Here is a 7,966-nt window from a genome sequence, read left to right as displayed (position 1 = left end):
CACACACCAACATGCCTTCAGGATTAAAAGGATGGGACCAGGGAACCTAGGGATGAGAAGTGAGAAGCTTGTGTCTGGGTGTGACAGCCAAGGCTGGTGATGGAGGCCCTGGAGGAGTATGTGCAAGGTACCGTTGTCTTCCCACACACCTTTGCTTTTAATGAAGCTAACTGAAACAGACCCAGCAAAGACAACTTTTTTTTTTTTTGGTTTTACGAGACAGGGTTTCTCTGTATTGTTTTGGAGGCTGTCGGTCCAGCCTGGCCTTGAACTCACAGAGATCCACCTGCCTCTGCCTCCCGAGTGCTGGGATTAAAGGCATGCGCCACCATCGCCCGGCCAAAGACAACTTCTAAGCAAGCCTCCCCTATTTCATGGAAGAGACCCCAGACCATTCTACAGGCAAAGAGCTGACTAATAATTACAGCTGCTTCTTGGTGGCAGAGAGAGCAGAGCTCTGTATAATTGACAGCATGTGAACCACCTGCAAAGATGGAGGCTAGCAATGTGGGTGAGGTGACTGACAGATACAAGGTTGGCTGCTAACAACACACAGGTCAGAGATGAATGGAGGGGGCTTCAATCCCCCCACATGGTGAGCAATGCATGAACACTGCTTGATCATCTCTCTGGTGGTGCCAGTGAGACAGAATATGTGAGCCCTCCCCTGGCTCTTCTCATGATAACCCAGGAAGCTAAGCAGTCTCACAGCAATGGTCTTGGCTTTTGTATAGTGTCTGCCATGGCACTATGGCAAACCTGTAGACAGGGAAGTTCAATGTCTACAGGGAACTTCTCCCACTTCTGGGAGTTCCTCTCACTTCCTCTATTCTTTTTCTTCCGCCTCCTCCTCTTCCTCCTTTCTTTCTTCCTCCTCCTCCTCTTCCTCCTTTCTTTCTTCCTCCTCCTCCTCTTACCAATTCTTCTTCTTCTTCTTCTTCTTCTTCTTCTTCTTCTTCTTCTTCTTCTTCTTCTTCTTCTTCTTCTTCTTCTTCTTCTTCTTCTTCTTCTTCTTCTCCTCCTCCTCCTCCTCCTCCTCCTCCTCCTCCTCCTCCTTCTCCTTCTTCCTCTTCCTCTTCCTTTTCCCAATACTCCTTCTCTCCTTCTTCCTCCTCCACTTCTTTTTTTGAGACAAGGTTTATGTAGCCCTGGTTGACTTTAAACTCACTATATAGAACCAGGCTGGTCTTCAACTCCCAAATATCCATCTGCCTTTGCCTCCTGAATGCACAGATAAAGGTGTCCACCCCCATGCCCAGCTTCCCCAATATTTCTTACTGAAAGCTTGCTTGCCCACCTTCACGTGGACAAACACACAATGCATGTGCACACACACCATATATTTTTAATAATTAAATATTTCTCTAGAACAGTTGCAGCAATGTTTTTTTAAATGAAAACAGTATTTCCCAACCCATTGCCACCACCCCATAGCCTCACATGTGTAAACAGTGCTCATAAATGGCTAGGATGCTCATGGTGTACATGTTCATTTCAGTAAGAAAACCTTGAGTAAGATTATCATTTAAACGTATGTGTGCTCATGTGTGTATGTTATATGTAGATAATGTGGGGACGTGTGTTGGTGGACTTGAATGCATGTGCACATGGAGGCCAGATGTTGACATAAGTTTCTTTTTCTCAGCTGCTCTCTGCCTTATTCTTTGAGACAGGGTCTCTCACTGATTGCCCAGACTGGCTGGACAGTGAGTCTCAGGGACCTGCCTCTCCCCCCACCTCCCCAGTCCTTGTGTAAACATTCTTATGACTTTAAATTAGAACAATTTAAAATCCCCAAGCTATACATCTAGTGATCCCACCTCTGGGATAGTGTGATGTGGGTGGTTATGACAGGTACTTTTCCATCTGTGTTGTCACTGCTGGGTGAGTGAGGCCACTGGGGTGTAATAGTTTATTACGTGTGTTAGGAGAGTTTTGATTGTGCCATTTAGAATGGTTGCCATTCTTGGCCACTGCTCAGTGTGGACTCAGAATAGACCATGTCCAAGAGTGAGAAGAACAGAGAACTATACATTTTAAGTGTAAGCTAAATAGAAGAAAAAGAAATGAAGACTCTTACATTTGTCTCCAGAAGCTCTTTAAGACCCACAGATTATGGTCTCCATATCAAAAATGGCATATTGAGTTCTTTCTGTTTTAAAAAGTTATGTTTCAAAGAGAAAACAGAGCAGTGGCAGAACCTAAGGTCACTTTCCATCCTTTGCAGATACTGTCCTCATCCTTTCTGTCTACAGCGTGTGTGTGGGTGACCAAAGATACTAGGAATGGAACAGGGCCTAGAACGTACCAGGCAAGGGTTCTACTGCTAAGTCACACCCCAGCCCCTCAGTGGGGAATTCTAGGCAGGTGCTCCACCACTGAGCCACACCCCAGCCCCTCACTGGGGGATTCTAGGCAGGCACTCTATCAACTGAGGTACATCACTAGCCCTGTTTTGACTTTTGATTTTCTGATAATGATCACTGATTTGCCCAGACTGCCTTTGAATTCACTCTGGTCTTGAATTTGCCATCCTCCTGCCTCAGCCTTCTGAGAAGCTGGGTTGATGGGTCTGAGCTACCAGGTCTGGCTGCTGTTCCTTTCTCTTCCATTTTCTTTATTTTCGACGTTTGTTAATCTGGATGACATGCTCTGCCTCCTCCACCATTGGTCAGGCTCTCTCAATCATAGCCTACAAGTCAAGCCTCTTATAGCAGTACTAGAACCATTTGAAATTGTGCTTTCATTTGCTATTGTTCTGTTTTCCAGATGAGTTTTTCTTCCATGATTTCAGTCTCTCTCCCCAGTCATCTTCAAAGTTTGTGTTATATCCTTCACTGTGAACATTGAGAGTTACTGTGTAGGTTTTTTGATCTTCTGTTTTCAATTATGTGTACATATGTGTCTGTGCATGGGTTTGTGTGTGTACGAGAGGTGCTTGCAGAGGCCAGAGGGCAGAGTTGGATCTCTTAGAGCTGCTTGATGTGGGTACTGGAACCAAACTTAGGTCCTCTGCAAGGGCAGCAAGTGTTCTCTACTGCTGAACCATCTCTCCAGCCCTTCCTTCTCTGGCCTGAATCACACACACACACACACACACACACACACACACACACACACACACACACACACACACACAGCCATTCTTTTGTCACTTGCCACTAGTGTCCATGATTTAGCCACACCAAAACAGCCAGAAGATCCTGGATATGGATGACTCATTTCTTCTTTGCTTAAAATACTTTTGCCCTCTCTGGATATTCTGAGTTTCTGTCCATTCCCAGTTTATAGCACTATCCCTCAGAAATGTTTACCAATAGAAATCTGCAGACTGCCTCAAGTTCTCCCCAGTTCTGGAGCAAACCTTTGTAATAGCACCATAATCCCAGCACTTGGGAGGCAGACGCAGGCAGATCTCTGTGAGTTTGAAGCCAGTCTGGTCTACAGAGTCAGTTCCAGGACAAGCTCCAAAGAGAAACCTGTCTTGACCCCCCTCCCCGCAAAATTGCACCCATCTTAAGTTTTCTCATTTTCATACACATTTACCTTTCACTCCTTAAATTCTGGAACTTTCCTGTATTAAATTTGTCCACCTTTGACCTCTCTAGCCAGTTTAATCAGACTATGGGTGTGTATTAGTCAGCTACTGTATAACAAGCCATTCCAAACCCACAGGCATATAACAGCAATTATTTTCTTGAGGCTCACATGTCTGCTGGTTGGCTGGGGCTTGTAACAACTGAATTTGTCTCCAGGCGGGCTCAGTTCAAGTTTGCTATGAATTTTTCTGAGATAAGCAGGATCTGAGGGAATATTCTTTTCATGACAATTATCCAAGTGCAAGAATGCAAACTCAACCAGATGGACACATCACACAACAGTTCCAGGTCATGGTCTATTATGGAGGAAGTCAAGGTGAAAAATTGAGCAGCTAATCAGATCACCTCCATAGTCAACAGCAGAGAGAATCAAGCACATCAATGCTACCTGCTTGCTCTCTCAGTCAGCTTTCTTTAGTGTTAACAGTTCAGGAGGCTCAATAGTCAAGACAGTCCTGTGTGGACATGTCCATTGGCCAACCTGACCTGGATAATTCCTTAGTTGAGACTTTCTTTCCAAGTGATTCTCAGTGGTTACATGTTGACAGTTCAAACTCACCATTCATCTATTAACAACCCATTGGCCAAAATGTGACATGTAGTCAACCCCAAAACCAAATGGTAAGGGAAATACACAGGCTACCAAGTGTGTAGAGGAGCATTTCACACCACTGACTCAGTCCTTTCCAAGGTATTTGGGAAATCAATAAAAATGAAATAGTCAAGAGATTTCTGGAAGTTCTTCCCCAATTGCATAGAATTTAATAACTGGAACTTTAAATATTTGTGTGACAAAGACTTTAGAGTATAAAGTTAATATGTGGCTGAGTCACTGAGGGCTCAGGGGCCTTGGCTCCCTGTGTGGCAGAAACTGTAGGACAACAAAGTCTAGTGTCAGGTGATGAGGGTTATTGGAGGCAATGCCTTGGACAGCATGTCTCTTGGGATCCTGGTTAGTCTCTGGAGAGACCTAACCATGCACTCACTTGACTTCTCCTGAAAACAGCTGGTTTTCTTCCTTCTCCTTTTCAGAGGACAAACTGATTGGGCAGACCAACCATAGACTTACAGCCCTTAAACCGCTGAGCTCAGCAAATCTGTTTTCCTTATAAAGTATCTACCCTTGGGTATTTTGTTACAGCAATGAAAACAGCTTAATACAGGGAGGCTGCTATATCCCTAGCATACCCCGCTCTGGCTTGTATCTCTCTCTCTCTCTCTCTCTCTCTCTCTCTCTCTCTCTCTCTCTCTCTCTCTCTCTCTCTCTCTCTCTCCCTTTCTCACTCTGTGTGTGTGTGAGAGAGAGAGAGAATGAGAGAGAGAGAGACAGAGAGAGAGAGAGAGAGAGACTGATGTGTGTTCATCAGTCACTCTCCACCTTGTTTTTTGAGACAGGGTCTCTCACTGAGTCTGGCTTTTGCTGGTTTAGTTAGATTGGCTGGCCAGTGAGTCCCTAGAATTAGGCCCAGTACTGGGGTAACAGGCTCACATTAACATACTTGGGGATTCAAATAATGTCCCCCTGATGGCATGGGAACTCTTTACTAACTGCATCGTTGTTCAGCCCTACCCCCTGGCTCAGTTTCTCATGAACCATGACTCATTGACTCTTGGTCAAGCTGTAGGGTGGAGACCAGAGCCTGGGGACAGACTCAGGCCATCCTCCACTGTACTCGCTAGCTGTGGCATGGCGGTGCCAGCCAGCTACATCCGGGTAAGACCCACCTCCATTCCCACTCCAACTTTCTCTACTGCTGCTTCCCTTGGGCCTGTAAAGGGAGTGAAGGCAGGAGCCGTATCAAATTCTCACAGGCCATCTCATTTTATTAGGCTGTCGCTGTAAGATGGGTTTTGGCATCTGTGTGGGAATTATTAGCAAAGCGGGTGGAGGAACAAATATTTTGGCTCATTATTGTTCCTTTATTAATGTTTGTTCTTTTGATTATTTGTGGGATCCTATTAAAGGGAACCAAGGAGGATGAGGCTCTCTTCAGGTTCCTGTTCATAGACGTTAATCTCAGATATTCTTTTTCTGCAATGAGATTTTTTTCAAGGTTCATTTTTATAGTTGGGTTGGTACAGTACTTGCCTTCATAATTTTTAGAGAATCACGGGTTGGGAATACTATTCATAAATATTTATTTCCTGAACAGTTTAATTCTTGTGCTTAAAATGTTGGGGGGGGGAACTGGAGGGGAATAGATTTTCATTACGTGGCAGAAAAGTTGAATAATTGAGTTGGCACTTTGGAAAATCTTCTGGAGAATTAAAGAGAGTTAAGGGGTGTCTGAGGTGCAGTTAAAAAACCTGACTCACCACAGGGAGGAGGAGGAAAGCCAGGAAGGACCAGGAAAGCATTTTGAGCAATGGGAGATCTTGATCGTTATAACTCACAGATTGCTACTGCATGGACTAGAGTTATCAATTACTCATTGTTGTATGAACTTTTCCTAGGGAGACATGAACAAATGTCCCTTTCACCCCAGACGGGCCAATGATGAAAGACCAAAGCAATGATGCCACAAAAATCCAACTTGAGCTTCCTTACAGAGCCTGGGTGAGAGGTAACTGACAGTCAGCAAAGTTGCTGCCTCACGGCAAAGTCCCATCCTAGCATCACTGAAACCTCATGGAAGCTGCAACATGGAGTCCCCCTTTCAGTCCACATTCCATGTCCTGCGTACCTGCCATCTCCCAAAACCACTTGCAGCTGTGAGAGGGCGGGAGGAAGTAATGCTGGACTCCCAGGTGAGCGGCTCTGACCCTCCCCTTCCTTTGCTACCATTACCATAGACCTGGCTGCCTCTGTTATCTTTCTGCTTATTTTGTTGCCATGGCTACTGAGCCAAGGTAATCTCTACTTTAATATGGCAATGGTTATATCATGCCATATGATCACATAATAGACAGCCATATTGCTAATTGCCATGACAGGATGTCCCCTGGGCCAGTGTGGCTCAAAGTTATTCAGTGTCGGAGGGCACTATTCCAAAGCATGTGTACAAAAGATGAGGTTTGGCTGAGAAATGTTTCATTATGACCCATTTTTATAATAACCCCAGAGACTGTTTCAAAGTGATGTGACTCAGCTCCATGGTTTAGATACAATGACAGTGTTTGTCAAGCAATTTGAGGGTCCCAAGTTTCTCTTCATTGGCACTGTGGACATTCTTGGCCAGGTGCACTGTGGGATTCTGGGCAGCATCCATGCTCTATAACCAACAGACACCATGTGACAACCCAAAATGTCTAAGGACAGTGCCAAATCGTCCCTTGAGTGGGGAAAAATTGTTCCTCATTGAGTACCACTCGCTGTTTTAGTTCAATCTGAAAATGATTGTGTGGTCAGTAATCAGGGAGATGCAAATTAGAACAGAATTAAGCACGATTTCCTCATTGCATTTGCAGAAACATAAAACCAGACCATGCTGGATGTTGGTATCCCTGCAGGGTGATGGCTTGTTCCAGCAGGTGAAGAGCATTTAGGAAGAGGGATTTGGGGAAACAGTTGGTGCATTCTATTCAAAGTAACAATGCTCATGTCCAATGAGTCAGAGCACTTCATGTCCAACAAGTGGAGCACTTCTCAGGATTGGCTCAGGAGGGAAGAAACGCACTGTTGTGAGGGGAAGACTTTGAACTGCGTGCTCTTTGCAATGACTGGGAGTGGCGGGACATGGTGCAGCCTTACATGCAAAGCAGCCGCCGCAAAATGGACACATGTATATAGCTGACTGACACGAAATGACATCAATAAATGCACTAATTAAAATCAATGATTGTTTTATTACTGTCTATTAATTAACAACAAGAAAATTACCTAGGATTTGATTGCTTAAATAGCTGTACTTATGTTTTCAACTCCCACACAGGGTGGTAACCACCCTGAGAGAAATGTTGATTTTTCTAAAGAGATTTGTACCCTTCCCTTTGGCTATATTGATATTGAGGAAAGTAGGGGCCCTCGAGAGTGACAGACTCTTTATTGTTGCATGTGGGCAACAAATAGCTCAGGGGGGTGGAAAAGCAACCACCACCAAAGCCGCGTTTGACCCTTGTCTTTACCTTGTGAACATGAAAAGTGAATTTCAGGACCACAGACAGGAGTGTTTAGAAGGAGTTGACTACAGGTGAGAGGTTAAGAGACAAGAAGCAAGCTGAGCTCCCATACAGCTGGAGTAAGTCTCAAGCATGGGTTCCCACTGAGGGTCCCTGTGATGGTTAGCTTTAAGTGTCACCTGACACAACATACAATCAATCGCCTGGAAGAGAGTCTTTATGAGGGACAGTGTATGTTGGGTTTGGCCTGTTGGCTTGTGTGTGTGGGTTTTCCTTAATTCAAATTAATTGATGCAGGAAGACCCAGT

General features: G+C 44.8%; 1 long non-coding RNA gene across 1 annotated transcript; it reads left to right on the top strand.

Annotated features, from left to right (window-relative positions):
• Positions 1-6,061: 6,061 nt before the first annotated feature.
• Positions 6,062-7,375, top strand: LOC121141816. Its single transcript, XR_005878749.1, has 2 exons — positions 6,062-6,347; positions 7,008-7,375. It is a non-coding gene; the product is annotated as an uncharacterized LOC121141816 (long non-coding RNA).
• Positions 7,376-7,966: the final 591 nt, after the last annotated feature.

Source organism: Mesocricetus auratus, unplaced genomic scaffold (genome assembly GCF_017639785.1).
Source record: "Mesocricetus auratus isolate SY011 unplaced genomic scaffold, BCM_Maur_2.0 Super-Scaffold_100008, whole genome shotgun sequence".
Classification (NCBI taxonomy): Eukaryota; Metazoa; Chordata; class Mammalia; order Rodentia; family Cricetidae; genus Mesocricetus; species Mesocricetus auratus.
Note: the sequence above shows the minus strand (reverse complement) of the source record. Positions and strands in the feature narration are given on the sequence as shown.